The sequence below is a fragment of the Coregonus lavaretus genome (genome assembly GCF_964263955.1).
Source record: "Coregonus lavaretus genome assembly, chromosome: 6".
Taxonomy (NCBI): Eukaryota; Metazoa; Chordata; class Actinopteri; order Salmoniformes; family Salmonidae; genus Coregonus; species Coregonus lavaretus.
Genome location: NC_139993.1, coordinates 33,208,521 through 33,234,020, shown reverse-complemented (window position 1 = coordinate 33,234,020; position 25,500 = coordinate 33,208,521). Strand labels below are relative to the sequence as shown.

At 43.6% G+C, this 25,500-nt stretch overlaps 1 pseudogene across 1 annotated transcript in view; it reads right to left on the bottom strand.

Annotated features, from left to right (window-relative positions):
* Nucleotides 1–3,479: 3,479 nt before the first annotated feature.
* The window catches only part of LOC311131024 (disintegrin and metalloproteinase domain-containing protein 10-like), a 37,125-nt pseudogene continuing 15,104 nt past the window's right edge, over nt 3,480–25,500 (bottom strand). Inside the window, exons 3-8 of the transcript in view lie at nt 17,523–17,615; nt 17,012–17,277; nt 4,926–5,108; nt 4,195–4,295; nt 3,702–3,933; nt 3,480–3,557 (exon numbers count right to left, since the gene is read on the bottom strand). The product of the transcript in view is annotated as a disintegrin and metalloproteinase domain-containing protein 10-like (transcript). The remainder of the gene's footprint in view (nt 3,558–3,701; nt 3,934–4,194; nt 4,296–4,925; nt 5,109–17,011; nt 17,278–17,522; nt 17,616–25,500) is intronic.

Sequence of the window (25,500 nt, the reverse complement as noted above, 5' to 3'; positions counted from 1 at the left end):
CGGAGATGGTCTGGAGAAGAGAGGAGGGGATGGGGTCAAGCGGGCAGGTTGTTGGGCGGCCTGCAGTCACTAGTCGCAAGATTTTATCTGGAGAGAGAGGGGAGAAAGAAGTCAAAGCATAGGGTAGGGCAGTGTGAGCAGGACCAGCAGTGTCATTAGACTTAACAAACGAGGATCGGATGTCGTCAACCTTCTTTTCAAAGTGGTTGACGAAGTCATCCACAGAGAGGGAGGAGGGGGGGGGGGGGTGGGGGGGAGGATTCAGCAGTGAGGAGAATGTGGCAAAGAGCTTCCTAGGGTTAGAGGCAGATGCTTGGAATTTAGAGTGGTAGAAAGTGGCCTTAGCAGCAGAAACAGATGAAGAAAATGTAGAGAGGAGGGAGTGAAAAGATGCCAGGTCGGCAGGGAGTTTAGTTTTCTTCCATTTCCGCTCAGCTGCCCGGAGCTCTGTTCTGTGAGCTCGCAATGAGTCGTCAAGCCATGGAGCTGGAGGGGAGGACCGAGCCGGCCGGGAGGATAGGGGACACAGGGAGTCAAAGGATGCAGAAAGGGAGGAGAGGAGGGTTGAGGAGGCAGAATCAGGAGATTGGAGGGAGAAGGATTGAGCAGAGGGAAGAGATGATAGGATGGAAGAGGAGAGAGTAGTGGGAGAGAGAGAGCGAAGGTTGCGGCGGCGCGTTACCATCTGTGTAGGGGCAGAGTGAGTAGTGTTGGAGGAGAGCGAGAGAGAAAAGGATACAAAGTAGTGGTCGGAGACATGGAGGGGAGTTGCAGTGAGATTAGTAGAAGAGCAACATCTAGTAAAGATGAAGTCAAGCGTATTGCCTGCCTTGTGAGTAGGGGGGGACGGTGAGAGGGAGAGGTCAAAAGAGGAGAGGAGTGGAAAGAAGGAGGCAGAGAGAAATGAGTCAAATGTAGACGTAGGGAGGTTGAAATCCCCCAAAACTGTGAAGGGTGAGCCATCCTCAGGAAAGGAACTTATCAAGGCGTCAAGCTCATTGATGAACTCTCCAAGGGAACCTGGAGGGCGATAGATGACAAGGATATTAAGCTTAAATGGGCTAGTGACTGTGACAGCGTGGAATTCAAATGAGGAGATAGACAGATGGGTTAGGGGAAAAATTGAGAATGACCACTTGGGAGAGATGAGGATTCCTGTGCCACCACCCCTCTGACCAGATGCTCTCGGGGTATGCGAGAACACATGGTCAGACGAGGAGAGAGCAGTAGGAGTAGCAGTGTTTTCAGTGGTAATCCATGTTTCCGTCAGCGCCAGGAAGTCGAGGGACTGGAGGGTAGCATAGGCTGGGATGAAGTCAGCCTTGTTGGCAGCAGAACGGCAGTTCCAGAGGCTGCCTGAGACCTGGAACTCCAGGTGTGTGGTGCGTGCAGGGACCACCAGGTTAGAGAGGCAGCAGCCACGCGGTGTGAGGCGTTTGTGTAGCCTGTGCGGAGAGGAGAGAACAGGGATAGGCAGAGGCATAGTTGACAGGCTGTAGCAGATGGCTACAATAATGCAGAGGAGATCGGAATGAAATGAACTAAACATCTGGGAAAGGAGAGAGCAAGGCCTCCCTCACCAAAAAAAAAATATAACTCCCAACTTCCACTTCAGAAACTATAATTGTTTCACTGAACCACCCGAATAAAACTCTCCCAACTTCCACTTTAGAAATTAGAATTGATGTAAACTACAGCGGTTCAATGTTTCAAGGACTAGACTCAACTTACTTTATTCAGCTAGCTAACTATGACGCCATAGCTAACTAGCATGCTGGCATCCAATAACACACAGTTTAGCACCAATACTTGGTTACAACAAACTACCAATAGTGTGTTAACACACTAAACAGATAATTCGTGTCCGTGTCTAGTTCTTTCATAACGCAGCAATGATTAAACGTTGGCTAGCTAGCACAAAGATATTGTATTTAGCTACCACAGTACAGCCAGCTGGTAGTGTTGGCTAGCTAGCAATGGCTGCTGTGTTGACTTTGTTTGAAAAACAGCGTCGCGGCGAACGACTGTAGCTGGCTAAAAGGATATTGTATTTAGTTGCTACCGTTGCTAATAGCTACTAGCCAGCTAGTCCAGGAGGTGAGTTAGCTAGCTAGCTTCGTGCTACACCCGGCACCGCCGAACACAAAAGTAACCTACAATAACTACATACAGCAACTACCCACAACAGCCCACGATGCCTACCTATAATACCTAATAATATACAGCCCACGATGCCTACCTATAATACCTAACTACAATCTAAATACATAGTTTAAGCCTTACTCGACAAAGCCCAAACTAAGTATAAAGCCAAACTTACCCAACGCCAGCTAACTGGGTGGCAGACTGCAATCAGTAGCTGTAACTAAGTACAGCTACCAACCACCTAACGTTAATGCCTCGGATAATGAGGTTAGAAAAACAGCTGAATGGTAGGTAGCAAGCTGGCTCAATTACAGGTACTCTTAAGCGTGAAATAACATTGGAAACAACTAACCACAGTTGCTAAAAGTTACCAGTAGCTACCCGCTAGCTAGCTAGCTTTGTTGGTCCAAGTAGTGGGTTAGCTAGCACTCGTGCTTCGCCGGGGTCCGCCAAATACAATACTTACCTACAACCTAGTTATCCATGGTTAGGTCAAAAGAGGAGAGGAGTGGAAAGAAGGAGGCAGAGATAAATTAGTCAAATGTAGACGTAGGGAGGTTGAAATCCCCCAAAACTGTGAGGGGTGAGCCATCCTCAGGAAAGGAACTTATCAAGGCGTCAAGCTCATTGATGAACTCTCCAAGGGAACCTGGAGGGCGATAGATGACAAGGATATTAAGCTTAAATGGGCTAGTGACTGTGACAGCATGGAATTCAAATGAGGAGATAGACAGATGGGTTAGGGGAAAAATTGAGAATGTCCACTTGGGAGAGATGAGGATTCCTGTGCCACCACCCCTCTGACCAGATGCTCCAGGTTGTGTCGCAGCCGGCCGCGACCAGGAGACCCATGAGGCGACGCACAATTGGCCCAGCGTTGTCCGGGTTAGGAGAGGGTTTAGCCGGCCGGGATGTCCTAGCGACTCCTGTGGTGGGCCAGGCGCATGCACGCTGACTTTAGTCACCAGTTGTACAGTGTTTCCTCCGACACATTGGTGCGGATGGCTTCCGGGTAAAGCGGGCAGTGTGTCAAGAAGCAGCTTGGCAGGGTCGTGTTTTGGAGGATTCATGGCTCTCGACCTTCGCCTCTCCCAAGTCCGTACAGGAGTTGCAGTGATGGGACAAGACTGTAACTACCAATTGGGGAGAAAAAGGGGTAAAAAGTACAATACAAAAAAAGATATGAGCTGGAGCAGATATGAATGCGCAGATACGGACAATAGAAAATCAATTAACACTAGAAAGCCCTGGTCAGTGAGTGAGCGGTACATCTAAGCGCTAGAAGGGGTCACCGTCTCTCTAACTCAACCTGATGTGTGACCCGAGTAGCTCTTTTAAATCCCTGTGGGCATTCCTGATTCGCCGCACTTTAAAGCGAGGCCAAAGCTCAAAGCCAACTGAGGCTGGAACATCTGAACGAAGAACATCAAAACAGGAAGCTTTCCATACACACACTGAGCTCAACATGCATCTCAACACACTACATCTTCTAGGATCCTCTGGCCTGTTGTAAATGAACACCCTGAATACATCATAGGGTAGATAGATAAACAAACCTTCATCCACTCAGCCAGGTTGTCAAACTCATCCAGGTCTACCAGGTGGAGGAAGGAGTTCTTCAGCCTGGCGATGGGCCTGTCAGTGTCCAGGATGCCTGGAACACCAGGAACTGGTCGCAGTAGATCTGCTTGGCTGAACACGGCTTCCCGGCAACCAAGGCTACACGCTTCCCCTGGAATTGCTTAGTCAGGACAGAGGAAGTAGTGCTGGCGCAGGTCGCAGGCTTGTCTAAGGTTTAAGAAATCCATGGGAAAATACAAGTGATAGGTGAAAGATTGAGTTTACTGAGTGAAAAAGCACATGCACACATTGGTAACCAAGCTCCTTATCCTTGTTAAATTCTGCTTTTACACAGCCCACCACATCAGATGCCCTTTTGGTTGTTTGGGGAAAGTCTTGTTTGTCCCCAAATCATAAACACATTCCCCAGATTTAAGCGCAGCGGGAGAGGAGACGAGGGTGAGGGAGGAGAAGAGGGATTGTGGTTACCTGGCTGCTGGCAGCATGTGGCACTTCTCTTTCTTGGACTCTCCCAGACAGTCACACTGCTCCAGGCCGTACCTCACACACAGTGACTCACAGTGACAATCCTGAGAAATAGATGGAGAAATGGACAGAGAGAGAAGGATAGGGGAGAGGGAAGGAGGGAGAAAGGGAGAGAGAGAGAGATGGAGAAAGGGAAAAGGATAGGGGAAGAGGAGGGAAGGATAGTGAGAGAGGAAAAGAGGGAGGGTGAAATACAGGAGAGAGGACATAGAGCGAATGAAAGGAGAACACGAGAAAAATAACACCAAAGCCTGGTTGAGAATATTATGGCCCCTCAGTGAAGTCTCACAGAAAAAAATGTCTGCTAGACACTGCCAGACAGGCCTGCTCATTCCCACAAATCCTAAACATCCGTGTTCAGTTAACTTGTTCCTTGTTCAAGGCTGTGTCAGAAATGGGTTCTGGCCCAAATCTTATATTTCAGGATGTATGCCCCCATAGAGAGCCATACATATGGAATTTACATTGAAATCTTCCCATTCAGAACGACTCTCCAAACTCAGAACCACATTTATCATCTGAAAGGGTAAAATAATGGAGGAAATTCACTCAAGATGGCAACCAAGGACAACATGAAGACAGATCCTGTGAAAGTGGATACTGCTGACGTTGGAATGTCATCTCATTGAGACAGTGTGTGCAATGAGTGAAAATGTTGAGTCATTATCTGACCCTCCATTGAGACACACCCGAGTCCCCAAACTGCATACGGTCATGTTGGCCTTGGCTGTAGGCTCAGGGCAGACGGGGGAGAGACCAGAGCACACACTCTCCAGCTGACAGTCCGACTCCTCATCACAGCTGTCCCCTGACAGCTTATGACACACTCTTGGCCACAGCATAGTCCCTGACTGAGACTGAGGGGACAGACAGATAGATAGACAGACAGAAAGAAAGAAAGAAAGAAAGAAAGAAAGAAAGAAAGAAAGAAAGAAAGAAAGAAAGAAAGAAAGAAAGAAAGAAAGAAAGAAAGAAAGAAAGAAAGAAAGAAAGAAAGAAAGAAAGAAAGAAACAGGTGGGTGGGCAAACAGGCAAAGAGACAACTTGTGTTGTTTACTGTTTTGTTTTGAATGGTATGAAAAGCGGTAATTATCCCTTTAGCCACAAAAACAACTATGCTTTGCCCAAAATGTTAACAATCTTCTTATTAAGAGCTCCATGGGAGATGTTATGTAAACTTTGGACAGAAATTAGTAATTACCCATAGAAACAGATCTAGGATCAGCAAATCGCAAAGGGACTTTTTCATTCTACTAATGATCCTACTACAAACTTTTGACCAGAAGTTACCTGCAATGCTTGCCATGTTTCAGGCAACACTTGGTGCCCATGGGGTCTGTCTTGTTATGGCCCACATCACACTCCTCCCCCTCCTCCATGATCTGGTTCCCACTGATTGGCTGATCAATTGCTGACAGAACATGTATACCCACACACATTAGCTAATCTCAACACTGCTAACTCATATACACTGAGTATACCAAACATTAGGAACACCTTCCTAATATTGAGTTGCACCCCCCCCCCCCCCCCCCCCTATCTATCTGTGTTGTCCTTGGTGTGTTGTTTGTTATGAGAACATTGTATTCCTCTTCCAGAACCATGGGCATCAGTAACACAGCACATTTGTCTCTCGTGTCAAATGACCTTCATCTAAGTTAACAAGCATTTGTATCCAGCAATAAAGAGGGGAATGAACTCTTTAAAAAAAAAAGGACTTCAGTAGTTGCTTTCCCAAAATTGGGAACCTGGGTTCTTCTGGAGTGAAAGGCAGGTTCCTGATATTCCCTCATACCACTAATGAGGTCCGGGAGAACAACGATAAGTTCTCTCCCTGCAGCATCAAGCATATCAGCCAAGTCCTGAAGATCAAAAAGGATGACTGCTTCGTGGGTAAGGCGCTATAGGTCTGAACAAAAAATACCTCCTCTGTCTCTATCTCTCGCTCTCTCTATCTCTCTCGCTCTCTCTATCTGCAACTGAGTAATTCCAGTAATTTATGAAGATACTCGATGTACACTGAGTATACAAAACGTTAAGAACACAGTTGAGCAGTTGCAGATAAAGTAAATCAAAAATCAATCTGGTTTATTAAAAGTTGCAACAGGAAACATGAAGCATAGAAAAACAGACAGCTTCTGACATGAAGCGCAAAAAATGCCCCATACACTGAGTATACAAAACATTAGAAACACCTGCTCTTTCCATGACATAGACTGACCAGGTGAATCCAGGTGAAAGCTATGATCCTTTATTGATGTCACTTGTTAAATCCACTTCAATCAGTGTAGATGAAGGGGAGGAGACAGGTTAAATAATTATTTTTAAGCCTTGATACAATTGAGACATGGATTGTGTGTGTGCCATTCAGAGGGTGAATGAGCAAGACAAAATATTTAAGTGCCTTTTGAATGGGGTATGGTAGTAGGTGCCAGGCGCACCGGTTTGTGTCAAGAACTGCAACACTGCTGGGGTTTTCACGCTCAACAGTTTCCCATGTGTATCAAGAATGGTCCACCACCCAAAGGACATTCAGCCTACTTGACACAACTGTGGGAAGCATTGGAGTCAACATGGGCCAGTATCCCTGTGGAACACTTTCGACACCTTGTAGAGTCCATGCCCAAATGAATTGAGGCTGTTCTGAGGCCAAAAGGGGGTGCAACTCAATATTAGGAAGGTGTTCCTAATGTTTTCTACACTCAGTGTACGTTTGTCACTAAAGATCAATCTTTTTAACATCCGGCGAAGTGAAGTGGATCATTCGCAAATCCCCGCCTTATCTTAGCTCATTGGTCACCATAGCAGCACCCACCCGTAGTCTGCGCTCCAGCAGGTATATCTCACTGGTCATTCCCAAAGCCAACACCTCCTTTGGCCGCCATTCCTTCCAGTTCTCTGCTGCCAATGACTGGAACGAATTGCAAAAATCTCTGAAGCTGGAGACTCTTATCTCCCTCACTAACTTTAAGCATCAGTTGTCAGAGCACCTTACCGATCACTGCACCTGTACACAGCCCATCTGAAATTAGCCCACCCAACTACCTCATCCCTATATTGTTATTTATTTTGCTCTTTCGCACCCCAGTATCTCTATTTGCACATAATCTCTTGCACATCTAGCATTCCAGTGTTAATACTAATTGTAATTATTTTGCACTATAGCCTATTTATTGCCTTACCTCCATAACTTGCTACATTTGCACACACTGTATATATATTTTCTGTTGTATTTTTTGACTTTATGTTTTTTTTACCCCATATGTAACTCTGTGTTGTTGTTTTTATCGCACTGCTATGCTTTATCTTGGCCAGGTCGCAGTTGTAAATGAGAACTTGTTCTCAACTGGCTTACCTGGTTAAATAAAGGTGAAATAAAAAAATATTTTAAAAAATGTTCTGGAACAATGCAAACAGCCATATAGGTTTTAGGGTGCCCAATACGTGGGAAATGCAGAACTGGCAGATCATTGGGATTGATCATACTACATGTACACACTCAAAACAAATCCTGCTTGACCACAAGCCAGGACATGATATTATCTAACCTTATGGCCTGATGTTTCCATTTGTTATAGTTACACACTGTGGCCGATACTGTTTCAATTTCAAGAGATAAGAACGCTTCTGCCCATAGGGTTAAAGTCCTGCAATGAATTAACACAGAGAGCTGCAACAAGACCTGTACAATAAAAAGAGGTTATGTAATCAAATGGCATATAATGACATATAAAACATCAACTGGGTGTAGTTCTGCAGCGTGTGTCTTGAACAAATCCCTCCCCAGTTCCCTTAAATATAAGGGAAAGGTAAGGAGAGCAAAGGTAAGGTAAAAATAGAGTCTTGAGCCTCTTTAGGTGAAAGGGCAATTTGCTTGGCAGAATGTGTACAGTAGAGAACAACATGTACAGGACAGTGACAATAGAGTGGGAGAAACCTCAGCTGTGCTGGGTTGCTTAACATCATGAACGTGTTAGGTGTTAGTGCAGGAGCGGTATATAGCTCTACTTATACATTCTACTTGAATAGCCATGTTAATGCTGTCTAACTGTCCAACAGAGGTCCCCATGGACTTTTTTCCACCCTACACTATATTGTTTGCATTCTAGGTTGCATAAGTGACCACTGTGACCTTGACCCTACCACATCCTTTCAGTAAATACTTTCACAAAACAGGGCAGTTTTTTCCAAGAGTTTTAAAGAGGTTGTCCCCATTCCTGCATATTAGTGGAAGTGTGGACAGGTCATCAGGCAGGCTGAGGTCTCACAGTGGCAGATGAAAGCCTCACAGCCAGTTGGGTCTGTATCGGTGACCTCCGATGCCTGTTGGCTTATATAACACTCCTGCACTGCAGGCGATCCCACTGCCACCAGTTACAAACAGCTGGCCTTTTTCTCACAGAATATAGTACTGTGACATCATCCCTCAACTAGGCCACCACTCATTTCAGAGAGGTCCATTTTGTTACAGTATGTGGATCATTGAACAACCTTGGTCATGGAGCTGACATGGGCTTTAGGAGTTGGGCAGTGACCTCTCACCTTGGCTCAACAAAGGGTCAGCCCTGCTTCTCGGGGGGCACTGACAGACACTTATTGATCAGATACATGCGGTAAAGAGATCAATGGAACGCAGACCGTTGGGGGAAAGAACAAGGACCCAGTCATTGGCGCACTTTCAAAACAATCTGATCTTACAAAGTGGATATATTTGTCAAATCCGTCATGATTTTTGTGTTCAAACAGGCCCACAATGTGGTTACTAAAATCCGATTTGGATACATTTGGCTGTTTTTGCTGCATAATATTTAGAAATAGTCATTTTTGGGGTTAGAAAGAATGTCTGCTAAATGCTAACTCCCATTCGTATAAGCTGGTAGCATAGCTAGCCGTTTTTTAAGTGGAATGCAGTTGATTGGGGACGATGACATGAACATGTATTGGAGTTGACATCCATAAAAGCATTATACTCTGATTTGTACCCCAACATAGTGTGCAATACACATACAAACAATAGCCTACATGTAGGCACATTTTTATGGGGGGGAATGAAGAGATTCTGAGGTTGTGACTAGAGGGAGTACAGCTACGACCGGAAGTGACTTTTTTCGTAGCAGTTTAGGAGATAATTTTAGCTAACCCTAAACCTTTTCCTACCCTTAACCTAAGTCTCCTAACCTGCAACGTTAGTTATCCTTAACTGCTGCGTAAATTCTCCTTACCTGCTACGAAAAAGTCAATTCCGGTCGTAGCTGTTCTCCCTCTAGTCAGAACCAGATTTTGAATCTTTCTCCCATGGGGGCATGCGTGAGTGGCGTTGCTATTGCATTTCCATTGTTTTGGTCGAGTTCGATTGGTCTCTTTACCACATCTAGGAATTCTGTTTGGAATTCAGGGCATGTCGGTGTGGCGTTTAGCCTTTTCTACCTGTCTCAGACAAACAATATTTGCACTTTATACAAGCAAATAGTGAGGACAGGAAATATAACCACTACTAGCATTAAACCTCCCGCTACCACTGCATAACCACTATAGTCATCAACAACATCACCACCAACAACAACAACAATGAAGGACAATGTCTCATTTGATTACTGTATAGATTTAGCTAATAATAAAGAAGAACAAGGAAACTCCCCTCACACACATATACAGTCTGTCCCCTTTCCGGTATATCAGTCCCATGCCTTATGTGTATGTTTTGGGTATCAGGGCCTGTCAAGCACATGCAAGTGCTACCTATGTCTTTTATATAACCCCTCTGTTACACAATTACATTTACTTTTGATATTTAAGTACAGTATATTTAAAACCAAATACTTTTTTACTTTTACTCAAGTAGTATTTTACTGGGTGACTTTCACGTTTACTTGAGTCATATTCTATTAAGGTATCTTTACTTTTACTCAAATTTTACTTTTACTCAAGTATGACAATTTGGTACTTTTTCCACCACTGCACTGGAGGACAGTAAAGGTTGAGCTGCAAAACAAGGCAGCCCTCTTTCCCCTGCTTGCCCAACCCAAAGTAGGGAGGAGTTGCCCCTAATTGATGATATATAGAGTCAGGTATTATTTAATCAAGGCTATGTAAGGTTAATATTGGAGATATGATAATCTGATCCTAGATCTGTGGGTTAGGGCAACCTCTAATTTGAGCATCTAATCCATGCTGCTTTGTGGATGAGGCTGTTTTTACTGTACATTAATCCAAAAGTGTTCATCCCAATGGGATTCAGCATCACAGGACTGGATTAGAAGTCCTAGAGATTGCCATGCCTTTGAGGCTGATCAAAAAGGCAATTAAGAATCACCATCAAAACGAGTCACTGCTTGAGTACGCATAGCCAACCCAGGCATGCTTCGCTTGGGGAATTCACAACACACGCCAGGCTGCATGCCAACACAGACATCTCCAGGCTAATCAAGAATGCCATACGCATCCCCACTGACTCCCTGAATTGACCCAAAGGGGCTATTTAGAGGGCTGAGTTTCCTAGAAAGAGCATGGCTTTGGCACCAGTGTTGTGATCTTAGGTTGTGGTTTGGCCAACTGCAATCAGCTCTGTTTATGTTATGTCCCCCTCCTCCTCTCTGCCTTATAAAGAGCCCTGATGAATGCCTCCTATTATTAGTCTTCTAAACTCACCACAAACACATAGCCCCCACACACTAACACTGCAGTTACTCTCTTTCTTTCTTTCTTTCTTTCTTTCTTTCTTTCTTTCTTTCTTTCTTTCTTTCTTTCTTTCTTTCTTTCTTTCTTTCTTTCTTTCTTTCTTTCTTTCTTTCTTTCTTTCTTTCTTTCTTTCTTTCTTTCTTTCTTTCTTTCTTTCTCTCTCTCTTTCTCTCTCACAGACAGACACACACACACACACACACACACTCTCTCTCATGGTCTTGGACAAACAAACAAACAATAGTAGAAGGAGGACCTGACTCAAGTGAGGCTCTCATTTGAATGAGGACGCCCGGCAAACAGATGGGTGGAAATTAAGTGGAAATGGACCGTGTGCTACTTTAGACTGCACGGTTAAAACAACAACACCTTCACATCATTTATCCACTTCACATTAAGCAGCAAAAGTGTAGGTTGTCGAGAGGTGCCACTGTACCGTGTGAGTACAGTGATGTGTGTTTGGTTTCAGTCTGGTCCAAGCTGGAGCTACAGTACCTTGCAAAAGTATTCATCCCCCTTGGCGTTTTTCCTATTTTGTTGCATTACAACCTGTAATTTAAATTGATTTTTATTTGGATTTCATGTAATGGACATACACAAAATAGTCCAAATTGATGAAGTGAAAAGATAAAAATATATTTTCAAAAAATTCTAAAGTGGTGCGTGCATCTGTATTCACCCCCTTTGCTATGAAGCCCCTAAATAAGATCTGGTGCAACCAATTACCTTCAGAAGTCACATAAGTAGTTAAATAAAGTCCACCTGTGTGCAATCTAAGTGTCACATGATCTGTCACATGATCTCAGTATATATACACCTGTTCTGAAAGGCCCCAGAGTCTGCAACACCACTAAGCAAGGGGCACCACCAAGCAAGCGGCACCATGAAGACCAAGGAGCTCTCCAAACAGGTCAGGGACAAAGTTGTGGAGAAGTACAGATCAGGGTTGGGTTATAAAAAAATATCGGAAACTTTGAACATCCCACGGAGCACCATTAAATCCATTATTAAAAATGGAAAGAATATGGCACCACAACAAACCTGCCAAGAGAGGGCCGCCCACCAAAACTCACGGACCTGGCAAGTTGGGCATTAATCAGAGAGGCAACAAAGACACCAAAGATAACCCTGAAGGAGCTGAAAAGCTCCACAGCGGAGATTGGAGTATCTGTCCATAGGACCACTTTAAGCCATACACTCCACAGAGCTGGGCTTTATGGAAGAGTGGCCAGAAAAAGCCATTTCTTAAAGAAGCCAAGTGGGAGACTCCCCAAACATATGGAAGAAGGTACTCTGGTCAGATGAGACTAAAATTGAGCTTTTTGGTCATCAAGGAAAACGCTATGTCTGGCGCAAACCCAACACCTCTCATCACCCCAAGAACACCATTCCCACAGTGAAACATGGTGGTGGCAGCATCATGCTGTAGGAATATTTTTCATCGTCAGGGACTGGGAAATTGCTCAGAATTGAAGGAATGTTGGATGGCGCTAAATACAGGGAAATTCTTGAGGGAAACCTGTTTCAGTCTTCCAGAGATTTGAGACTGGGACAGAGGTTCACCTTCTAGCAGAACAATGACCCTAAGAATACTGCTAAAGCAACACTTGAGTGGTTTAAGGGGAAACATTTAAATGTATTGGAATGGCCTAGTCAAAGCCCAGACCTCAATCCAAATGAGAATCTGTGGTATGACTTAAAGATTACTGTACACCAGTGGAACCCATCCAACTTGATGGAGCTGGAGCAGTTTTGCCTTGAAGAATGGGCAAAGATCCCAGTGGCTAGATGTGCCAAGCTTATAGAGACATACCCCAAGAGACTTGCAGCTGTAATTGCTGCAAAAGGTGGCTCTGTTTTTTTGACTTATTTCTTGTTTGTTTCACACCCAAAAAATATTTTGCATCTTCAAAGTGGTAGGCATGTTGTGTAAATCAAATGATACAAACCCCCCAAAAGGCAACAAAATAGGAAAAATGCCAAGGTGGGTGAATATTTTCGCAAGCCACTGTATGCTTTCTAATGTACAGTGCCGTGTACTTAGACCCCTTGACTTTTTCCACATTTTGTTACATTACAGCCTTATTCTGAAATTGATTTAATTGTTTTTTCCCTCATCAATCTACACACAATACCCCATAATGACAAAGCAAAAACAGTTTTTTAGAATTTTTTGTTAATTTATAAAAAAATACATTGAAATATGACATTAACATAAGTGTTCAGACCCTTTAATCAGTACTTTGTTGAAGCACCTTTGGCAGCGATTACAGCATCAAGTCTTCTTGGGTATGACGCTACAAGCTTGGCACACCTGTATTTGGGGAGTTTCTCCCATTCTTCTCTGCATATCCTTTCAAGCTCTGTCAGGTTGTATGGGGAGCGTCGCGGCACAACTATTTTTAGGTCTCTCCAGAGATGTTGGATCAGGTTCAAGGCCGGGCTCTGGCTGGGCCACTCAAGGACATTCAGAGACTTGTCCCAAAGCCACTCCTGCATTGTCTTGGCTGTGTGCTTAGGGTCGTTGTCCTGTTGGAAGGTGAACCTTCGCCCAGTCTGAGGTCCTGAGCGCTCTGGAGCAGGTTTTCATCAAGGATCTCTCTGTACTTTGCTCCATTAATCTTTGCCTCGATCCTGACTAGTCTCCCAGTCCCTGCCGCTGAAAAACATCCCCACAGCATGATGCTGCCACCACCATGCTTCACCGTAGGGATGGTGCCAGGTTTCCTACAGACGTGATGCTTGGCATTCAGGCCAAAGAGTTCAATCTTGGTTTCATTAGACCAGAGAATCTTGTGTCTCATGGTCTGAGAGTCTTTAGGTGCCTTTTTGGCAAACTCCAAGCGGGCTGTCATGTGCCTTTTACTGAGGAGTGGCTTCCATCTGGCCACTCTACCATAAAGGCCTGATTGGTGGAGTGCTGCAGAGATGGTTGTCCTTCTGGAAGGTTCTCCCATCTCCACAGAGGAACTGTAGAGCTCTGTCAGAGTGACCATCGGGTTCTTGGTCACCTCCCTGACCAAGGCCCTTCTCCCCAGACTGCTCAGTTTGGCCGGGCGGCCAGCTCTAGGAAGTGTCTTAGTGGTTCCAAACTTCTTCCATTTAAGAATGATGGAGGCCACTGTGTTCTTGGGGACCATCAATGCTGCAGAAAGGTTTTGGTACCCTTCCCCAGATCTGTGCCTTGACACAATCCTGTCTCGGAGCTCTACGGACAATTCCTTCAACCTCATGGCATGGTTTTTGCTCTGACATGCACTGTCAACTGTGGGACCTTATATAGACAAGTGTGTGCCTTTCCAAATCATGTCCAATCAATTGAATTTACCACAGGTGGACTCCAATCAAGTTGTAGAAACATCTCAAGGATGATCAATGAAAACAGGATGCACCTAAGCTCAATTTCGAGTCTCATAGCAAAGGGTTGAATGCTTACGGAAATAAGTTATTTCTGTTTTTTATTTTTAATACATTTGCAAACATTTCAAAAAACATGTTTTTGCTTTTATTTATGGGGTATTGTGTGTAGATTGCTGAGGATATATATTTTTTAAATCCATTTTAGAATAAGGCTGTAACGTAACAAAATGTGGAAAAAGTCAAAGGGTCTGAATACTTTCCAAAGGCACCGTACATCAGGCTAGTTTTCCACTGAGCTCAGACAATGCTGTTTTAGCTCTGCGAGGCTCTGTGTGCCAAACATTGTTGATGCAGCTCCAATGGAATAAGCTGTTGCTCCTCATCACTATGGACACCCTTCCACTGAGTTCATTGCCAACAGAGGAACAACTGGGGCAGTGTTTGTGTGTGTGTGTGTCTGTGTTTCTGTCTGTCTGTGTGTGGGTGGGGGTAAGTCTTGTGTGTTTTGATTTGCTCATAGTGCCCTCACTCCAAATAAATTCCCTTCCTAAACTGTATGCCTGATTATCAAAAGTATTTTTATGTAAAGGCCATTGCCTACCCTTTTTGTAAAGGCTGGATTCTATTAATTTTATTCAACTTAAGATGTATTGAAATTTCCATTCATGAATTGAAAAATAGCATTCAAATTCAATGACGTTCTTTCAATTCTTCAATTGGAATTTCAATTTACTTCCTGAATTGACTGAACTGAATAGAATTGACCCCAACCCTGTTGTTCAGTAAAACATAAAAAGGTAGTTAACCATTATGCTACCACAGTGCTTTATGGAGTCATTTAAACAACCTCCCATATTGTTAACACCCATACCTTTGCAATCAGCTTGTCAAAAGGAAAATTAATTTTGGTGGTGTGGGGCTGGGAAGTGGCACCAGGTACACCAGTGGCACCAGAGACACCAGTGGCACCAGCGACACCAATGTCTCTGGGTTTATAGCACCATGGCATATAGTTCATGTTACCCAATCTCTCAACCTTGACCAATAAAGAAAGAAGATTTGGCTGATGGCGGTACTGTGGATTTAGGCCTTGTATCTAGACTCAGGTCAAACATTCTCGAGATCTCACATTGTGGTAATTCTTTGGGTTGTCACATGTCAGTGGTCCAAGCCATTCAAAGTCACAGCAATGTCATCGAGACTGTGTGTGAGTGTGCATGTTTGCATGTGTGAGTGTGCTCCTCATGTGAGACCTCACCATGGTAACCAAACTATGCCTCTGCAGGGGCTGTGGAATGCGGTCACCCTGTGTTCAGTGAGGTTAAGGCGTCTGGGGGTGGGGGAGGGGGGTAGCTGGGGCCAGGGTTCAAAGCATTCTGGTCACGTGACCATGAAAGTCTCTCTCTCACACCCCTCCGATTAGCCAATCAAAAGGCGGCCTAGCTGACAATGTGATGGAAAAGGTGCTCCACCCACTGTGGGAACATGTCCGGCTTCCTCCAAAACAACAATAATAAAACAGAGAAGGCTTTGTCACCGGCCTGTGAAACCGCGGTGACATTAAGAAACGCCACATTGTCCATAGAATGGCAGCACTGTGTGTTTTATTGATGACATTCCTGAGGTGTTTTGCAAAGATGATCAGTTTCCGTAAAACGCTTTACCCACAAAACCTGTGGTATTCAAACAGGTCGAGTTAGGTAAAATAAGATGCATATCATATGTGGACAAGTTCAGATGTGAATTTGACTTGTAGCAAATACATTGGACATGCAACTTTGATTTAGTATTTTTATTTTATTTATTAGGATCCCCATTACAGCAGCTACTCTTCATGGGTTACAAGCAGGGTTAAAACAATTACATTAAAACAAAACACAATAACAGCCTACATCCGAAATAACATAATACATCATACAAGTCATTATTACATTATTACTCTCTTATTACACATTTACAATATACAATCCACAATACCACAACAGTACAATGTGTGTGTGTGTAGAGTGTGTGTGCGTACGCGTGTGTGTGTTTTTGTGTCTCTTCACAGTCCGCGTTGTGCCGTTTTGTTTTATCTGGGGGTTTTTTAATCTGATTTTACTGCTTGCTTGAGTTACTTGATGTGGAAGAGAGTTCCATGTAGTCATTGCTCTATATAGTACTGCGTGTTTCCCAGATACTGTTCTGGACTTGGGGACTGTAAAGAGACCCCTGGTGGCATGTCTTGTGGGGTATGTATGGGTGTCTGAGCTGTGTGTTGTTTGAACAGACACTTTGGTGCATTCAGCACGTCAATACCTCTCACAAAGAAAAGCAGTGATGCAGTCAATCTCTCCTCTACTTTGAGCCAGGAGAGATTGACATGCATGTTATTGATATTTTATGTCCATGTTGTGACTGCTGAGGGGATTCTGTTAGATCACGTCCCATAACAAGAGTGCTTGTGTCAGAATCAGAATCACCTTTATTTGCAAAGTACATTTACACATACCTGGAATTAGCCTCAGTGAGAAGGTTGCTGCCAGCAATAGACAATATACAAACAGAATACAGACAAGTCCACACAGACGTCATACAGAATATAGCAATATCGGAACAGTAAACATCAAACATAACACTCTGGAGTATAGGCTGATTACAGTGGGAATATACAATTTACAGAGGGAATATATCTAAGCAGATGCAGGGATGCTGCCGTGGTGAATATGTACAGTGCATCTACAGTGTTGTGCAGAAGTGTACATAGTGCAAATGCAGTATAGTGCAGGTTAGTATTACAGGCCATTGATGACAAGGTGGTCGTGTGTGTCGGTGTGTGTCTGTCTTGCCCTCCCAGGCCAGCCCCAGGACTCCACTGTAGTCCCTGTTGGTCAGCAGGTAGGGCAGACAGTAGTTTTCCCAGTTTCTCTCAGAGAACAGACTGAACAGCTTCTCTGGGCCGATGAAGGTCCGATGCAGAGGGTTGGTCTTGTCCTCTTCCCTCATGACCTATGGGAGACACATCGGCACCACCTGAGAACACTGCATTATTTCTATAATAGCTCTTCCTAAAATCTGTCATAAAGGTGCCTTTGAGTTTAAGGAAGAGAGAAAGAAAGGGAAAACATAACTAGTTTGTGAATTGCACATCAAGTTGAAGCTAGGGGTTATCATACTGTAGTATCAGCACATCTAAATTGGATAAGCCCTGAAACACGAAACGTTGCAGCCATTGTGAGTCTAGGAGTTCTTACACAAAGGTATTTCACTTTGAAGTTGATTAGCTTGAGTCCGTCAAAGTCGGCCTTGTCATAAATATCATTCACCACTCTCTCGTAGGAGGCAACCTACGGGAGGAGGACACAGAGGCAAAAGGGGGAGAATATTCAACAACAAAATACGCTCACCGTGTACAGTATGTGCACTGCTTCTCTAAAGAGGTGATTCTATACTTCTCTGCTTGAGGAGACTCACTACAGTTAGGGCTGGCACAATTACCATATAACCGACGGTTGTGGATGAAGACATAACTATTTTGATAACGAACAGCTGACTGAAGACAGGACTGCCGGGCATTCATGTTGTTGAGTCCGTTTCTGCGATAACATGGACTCAACAACGTGATTAATCTTTGTTGCCCCTTGTTGAAACAAGCAAGGTGTTGTAGAAAACAATTAATAGAATGGGTTAGGAACCTCTAACTCTGGCAATTTGACTGATAAACTCATGGGTACACTCACAATTGCGGCCTGGTAGAGTGATGCAATCATTTTCATGGTAATGTAGAATGTTCTTTCAAATGATGTTAACTGACGTGGATCATGCAATGGAATGTATTTTTTGTAATGCCAGTTGAATTAAATCAACAAATCACAGCACTTATTGATGGGTACACTTCCTGCTTTTACTTCCTGCTTTTACTTCTTGCTTCGCTCCTATGAATACAGTCGCAATGGCCGCCAGTCCACCCATTATGCCATCATTGACTTGAATGGGAATGCCTGTTCTATTAATTATATTTCTATGGTAGCACATGCGGTTAGGAGCGGAGGAAAGGAGAAAACTACTGTACAGTGGATATGGCATTAATACAATTCATAATCTCCTCCACAAAGCTTTTTAAGCCACTGTATTCACTGAGGGCCCAATCCTGATTTAGGAGTTTATGCCTTTCCTACGCACACCTTTCCTACGCACTTCTCAGTATTTGGTATTCAGACTTACAGTGAGGGAAAAACGTATTTGATCCCCTGCTGATTTTGTACGTTTGCACACTGACAAAGAAATGATCAGTCTATAATTTTAATGGTAGGTTTATTTGAACAGTGAGAGACAGAATAACAACAAAAAAATCCAGAAAAACGCACGTCAAAAATGTTATAAATTGATTTGCATTTTAATGAGGGAAATAAGTATTTGACCCCCTCTCAATCAGAAAGATTTCTGGCTCCCATGTGTCTTTTATACAGGTAACAAACTGAGATTAGGAGCACACTCTTAAAGGGAGTGCTCCTAATCTCAGTTTGTTACCTGTATAAAAGACACCTGTCCACAGAAGCAATCAATCAATCAGATTCCAAACTCTCCACCATGGCCAAGACCAAAGAGCTCTCCAATGATGTCAGGGACAATATTGTAGACCTACACAAGGCTGGAATGGGCTACAAGACCATCGCCAAGCAGCTTGGTGAGAAGGTGACAACAGTTGGTGTGATTATTCGCAAATGGAAGAAACACAAAAGACCTGTCAATCTCCCTCGGCCTGGGGCTCCATGCAAGATCTCACCTCGTGGAGTTGCAATGATCATGAGAACGGTGAGGAATCAACCCAGAACTACACGGAGGATCTTGTCAATGATCTCAAGGCAGCTGGGACCATAGTCACCAAGAAAACAATTGGTAACACACTACGCCGTGAAGGACTGAAATCCTGCAGCGCCCGCAAGGTCCCCCTGCTCAAGAAAGCACATCTACAGGGCCGTCTGAAGTTTGCCAATGAACATCTGAATGATTCAGAGGAGAACTGGGTGAAAGTGTTGTGGTCAGATGAGACCAAAATCGAGCTCTTTAGCATCAACTCAACTCGCCGTGTTTGGAGGAGGAGGAATGCTGCCTATGACCCCAAGAACACCATCCCCACCGTCAAACATGGAGGTGGAAACATTACGCTTTGGGGGTGTTTTTCTGCTAAGGGGACAGGACAACTTCACCGCATCAAAGGGACGATGGACGGGGCCATGTACCGTCAAGTCTTGGGTGAGAACCTCCTTCCCTCATCCAGGGCATTGAAAATGGGTCGTGGATGGGTATTCCAGCATGACAATGACCCAAGGCTCAAGAAGAAGCACATTAAGGTCCTGGAGTGGCCTAGCCAGTCTCCAGACCTTAATCCCATAGAAAATCTGTGGAGGGAGCTGAAGGTTAGAGTTGCCAAACGTCAGGCTCGAAACCTTAATGACTTGGAGAAGATCTGCAAAGAGGAGTGGGACAAAATCCCTCCTGTGATGTGTGCCAACCTGGTGGCCAACTACAAGAAACGTCTGACCTCTGTGATTGCCAACAAGGGTTTTTGCCACCAAGTACTAAGTCATGTTTTGCAGAGGGGTCAAATACTTATTTCCCTCATTAAAATGCAAATCAATTTATAACATTTTTGACATGCGTTTTTCTGGATTTTTTTGTTGTTATTCTGTCTCTCACTGTTCAAATAAACCTACCATTAAAATTATAGACTGATCATGTCTTTGTCAGTGGGCAAACGTACAAAATCAGCAGGGGATCAAATACTTTTTCCCCTCACTGTACCTTATTCAGTCACTTAATGTGCTCTGCAGGTGTGGCTACCTTGCAGGCTCTGAATACATTTCATTCAACTGCTGAAAACCTTCCCACTTGCTGGCCAACAGTACATTTATCTTAAGCCATCATTTTAAGTAAGGGGCACCTTTAATTAGAATTTTGTCGATAGACTCAATAGAATACACTGAGAGAACGTGTTCAGATCCCGACCAAATTCACATATAAATGTGTGCTATAGATCTGTCATTCTCATTAAACGCAAGTCTAAGAAGCGGTAAATGTGTTCCATCTGTGCTATTTCTATGCTTCCCGTTCTTAAGTTACATTTTAAAGCGCATACAACAACTCGGCAGGTTCAGCCCTACAGAAGCCTATAGCTTGGGTCTCCTAATTTAAATTCTGAATAAAGGAACAGCTATTTATATCCTATTTCACAGTGGAAAAGGGGCCGCAGTACATGTCATGTTGATATCATTTTCAGTTTGCTTCCATATGGCTGGTTTCATATTAGTCTCCAGGGATCATCAGGAAAAATAATCTAAAACAATTGCTATGTGTATTTACAATCCCCTTCTCCAAACAGATTACTCATTTACCTATCTCTTATCAATAGCTCTTATCAATTTATAAATTGATTATTTGTGTGGATAATGTTCTATACACAGATCTTTACAAGAAACCCATTGATCGTAACAGTTTGTTGAAGGCTGATAGATGTCACCCACTTCCTTTGAAAAACTGTTTGCCCGACAGCCGATTCTGTCAAATCAAAAGAATTTGCAAAAAACAATCAAACTTCGACAGAAAAATGGCTGGGATGCAAAGAAAATTCAATGAAAGCGGGTACAAAAATGGAAAGATCAACACTCAACAAAATCGAGATAAAAATAATAATAATTGAGTTCTCACTATGCGCTATTCAAAATGCTCTGAACAAATTAAGGGAATCCTCCACAAACATTGGCACATTCTAAGATCCGATGACAGTATCGTTAATGTGTTTTCGGACCCTCCCTTGGTCCTATTCTTGCGGGGCAGAAATCTCAGAGATCAATTGGTAAACTCTTATTTAACACAACAAAATACCCCCCCACAACGCCTCCTTGCGCCACTACCGTATAGATCAGGGGTGTCAAACTAATTTTAGCTCAGGGGCCACATGGAGGAAAATCTATTCCCAAGTGGGCCGGACCGGAAAAATCATGGTATATATAACTTAAAAACAACAACTTCAGATTGTTTTCTTTGTTTTAATACGATCAACATACAACATAAAGCTGGAGCCTGAGGACAGTGTGTCCAAAATAGTACAAGCACAACATCACTATTAATCATAAAACACGTCAAGTTTATTTGAAAATTCTAAAGAAAAAGAACACACCAACACACAATGCCTCAGTGATTAACAGAACTGTTTCACAGATCACAGAACTATATCAGGGTGTCATTTCTCAGGCAGAAATGTAGATAAAAATGATGAAATCCTGTTCCCCAAACAAGTGCAAGAACCACAGAGTCAAGAATAGGTTAAATATACAAATAAAATAAAATCAATTAAAAACAATAGCACATCAACATAAAAACATATAAACATAAAGCTGGAGCCTGAGGACAGTGTCCAAAAGCACAACATCACTATTAATCATAAAACACCTCAAGTTATTTGAAAGAACCACAGAGTCAAGAATAGCCTGCCGCTTTTCAGGGCACACAATCTCCAAATGGTTTTGAAGCCACTGCGATTTCATTAGCAATGAGGTAGCTAGCTTTCACTGCAGCGTCACTGATGTCTCGGCTGTGAGTAAACACAGACTGCTGTTTCTTCAGACCCGCCAACAGTTCATTCACCTTCTCTCATCTCCGCTGTCCTTGAAAGTTGTCATATTTGTCGGCATGAAGACTCACATAGTGGCGACGAAGGTTATATTCTTTCAGCACTTGCAACATGCTCTGAACACACCAAACATACAGCTTTCCCATTCAATTCCGTGATTAAATAGGATGACCATTTTTCTTGGAACACTCTGCACTCTGCGTCCACTTTTCTCTTTTTTGACAGAGACATATTGGGGCAATGAGGGTGCCAAAGCACATAATGTTAAAAGTAGAAGCCGTAATAAATATCGCGGGCAAAACAAAGTAGCTCATTGGCTGCACGTGCTTGACCTACTTGCTCTGCCCCGGTATTAACAGTTTGCTTGCTTAACACAATTGCTATTGCGCCATCCAGTGGACGCAATTGGAACAGCAGTTTATTTAATTGAAAAATTGCAGCCCATTTTTATACTTTAAAAAAAAAAACTTTTTTTTTTTTCCAGAATCATCTCGCGGGCCGGATTAAACCCGTTTGCGGGCCTGATCCGGCCCGCGGGCCGTACGTTTGACACCCCTGGTATAGATACTGCAAGTGTAATGGCTGCGCTCAATGCAATGGCACTTACAAATGTCGATCCTTCATACACCCCCAAACAGGGAAACAGATCCCAATGAAAGGTGTTATCAAGTGCTCCATTAAGGCAGTTATTTATCTAATAACTTGTCTGTGTGGTAAAAATTATGTGGGTAAAACGAAGCGAGAACTAAATGTAAGAATCTCTGAGCACTGTAGCACCATTAGGCGCAAACACTTGACGTACGCAGTTGCTGCCCACTTTTTGGAAGCGAACCACCCTATTGCGTCCCTTCACTATATTGGCATCGAACACGTCACCCTCCCTAGGAGAGGGGGTGACCTTGATAATTCTTTGTTAAAACGAGAGGCTGCCTGAATCTTTAATTGAAAGACCCTGGCTCCCTTCACTCTCAACGTAGAGTTTGAGCTGAAGCCATTCCTGTGATTATTGTGTTTTTGCTATCTGTTGTAAATCATATTGTGTTTGTAGGCCTATATGATGTAGTCTAATTGTATCGATGATTGTATGTTATTCATTCATGCATTTTTATATGTACTATTGATATTTGTAAATCGACCAATGAAATCATGCCACAGCCGGTCATAATTACCAACACCTGCGTGTGTCCTCTGAAACGTTATATAAACTGGTGACCTGCAGTGTTTGTCAGTATACCCCGATGAAGACAGCGTGGCTGTCGAAATGGTGGAAATAAATGATTGCATCAGAGCACTTAGAGTGTGAGGCTTTTCCTTTTCTTTTTTAAGATGAAGTTATGTCACCAGACTCCCGGGTCAATGTGTGACAACCTCTAATCCAGACCATCATACAGTACATTCTGACCCACTGTTTACCATTGTTCCATTATGGGACATTTTCCACACAGACACTTAAATCACTGCCATAGGGACATTTATTGCACAGCATCCCAGCCAGTCAGGCAGGCGGCGGGTGGACAGGCAGGCTGGTCGGTGGGCAGGGTGGTGAGCCTTTGACCCAGTCAGTCCGCCAGTTATGCCAGAGTTCACTACAGGTCTCTGGGGCTGCAGGGACTGGGCCTGTGTCATGGGCATGGCGGCTCAAAGTCACACCAACACCCAGGGGAATCTATCCTGGAACAAGGATTTGGCTGCAGCCATCTTGGCAGCCCCAGCAGCCATATTAATAGTGATGGGCAAGGCAGTGGTGTTACTACATACTGATGGGTGTAGCTGGCACATACAGGCCCTGTGGAGGGGAAGGCAGCCAAATGGCACTTGAACCTGTGTTGATATCCCCTTAGCATTGGGTTAACTTGTGGGGTAGCTAGCGCTTATGCCTGACACACTGCCTTGACACTTATGGCACCATGTGCCCTGAAGCTCTCTCCTAATCCCTGCCAGTGTGGTGCCACAGTAGCTGTGTAGTCAAGAGAGGAGAGGGCTTGCCAGTTGGCACAGAGAAGGTGGGGTGTCTTTAACACCCATGCGTAATGCAAACAGGCCTGAAAGTTCAACATCAAAAGCGAATGAATTAACTCATACTGAACATACCAAAATGAAATTCCAACATGTCTCCTTAATAATCTGACTGAATAGCAGCATTTATCCAGTCATCTGACTGAATAGCAGCATTGAACTGTTGACATTTATCTTTTATTTAATCTACCTAATCCTGAATAACATCAAACACTATTAGGATTGCTTTGATGTCGGGTTTATGTAGCAAAGCTTTTAAAAGAATAATAGCCTTCTGTATTAAATAACTTGTTTGACAGACAGTTCAGATACAAAAGCTCTAAAGTTATCAAAAGTTCTCATCAAATTATGAAACAAACCTACCATTCCCGAAAAGGAGTTCCGATGTCGATAGACAACAATGATTAACCCAAATGCAAATGACCCAAAACAAGTCAGTGAGCTTTTGTCCAGATGTATCCGACATCGAGAAGTACCTCCAGTTCTGGACACAACTTCTGAGAACAAAGCTGGTAAATAGAACGGATGGGCTTACTGAGAGACAGGGAAATCCTGATGCCTTATCTCTGGCATACTAATACTACATAATGATGGCATCTAGCATGCTAGGGTTTCAAATGTACTGCATGTTCTCTGCTTCATGAAACATACAGTGGGGAAGAAAAGTATTTAGTCAGCCACCAATTATGCAAGTTCTCCCACTTAAAAAGATGAGAGAGGCCTGTAATTTTCATCATAGGAACACGTCAACTATGACAGACAAAATGAGAAAAAAAATCCAGAAAATCACATTGTAGGATTTTTTATGAATTTATTTGCAAATTATGGTGGAAAATAAGTATTTGGTCAATAACAAAAGTTTCTCAATACTTTGTTATATACACTTTGTTGGCAATGACACAGGTCAAACGTTTTCTGTAAGTCTTCACAAGGTTTTCACACACTGTTGCTGGTATTTTGGCCCATTCCTCCATGCAGATCTCCTCTATAGCAGTGATGTTTTGGGGCTGTCGCTGGGCAACATGGACTTTCAACTCCCTCCAAAGATTTTCTATGGGGTTGAGATCTGGAGACTGGCTAGGCCACTCCAGGACCTTGAAATGCTTCTTACGAAGCCACTCCTTCGTTGCCCGGGCGGTGTGTTTGGGATCATTGTCATGCTGAAAGACCCAGCCACGTTTCATCTTCAATGCCCTTGCTGATGGAAGGAGGTTTTCACTCAAAATCTCACGATACATGGCCCCATTCATTCTTTCCTTTACACGGATCAGTCGTCCTGGTCCCGTTGCAGAAAAACAGCCCCAAAGCATGATGTTTCCACCCCCATGCTTCACAGTAGGTATGGTGTTCTTTGGATGCAACTCAGCATTATTTGTCCTCCAAACACGACAAGTTGAGTTTTTACCAAAAAGTTCTATTTTGGTTTCATCTGACCATATGACATTCTCCCAATCCTCTTCTGGATCATCCAAATACACTCTAGCAAACTTCAGACGGGCCTGGACATGTACTGGCTTAAGCAGGGGGACACGTCTGGCACTGCAGGATTTGAGTCCCTGGCGGCGTAGTGTGTTACTGATGGT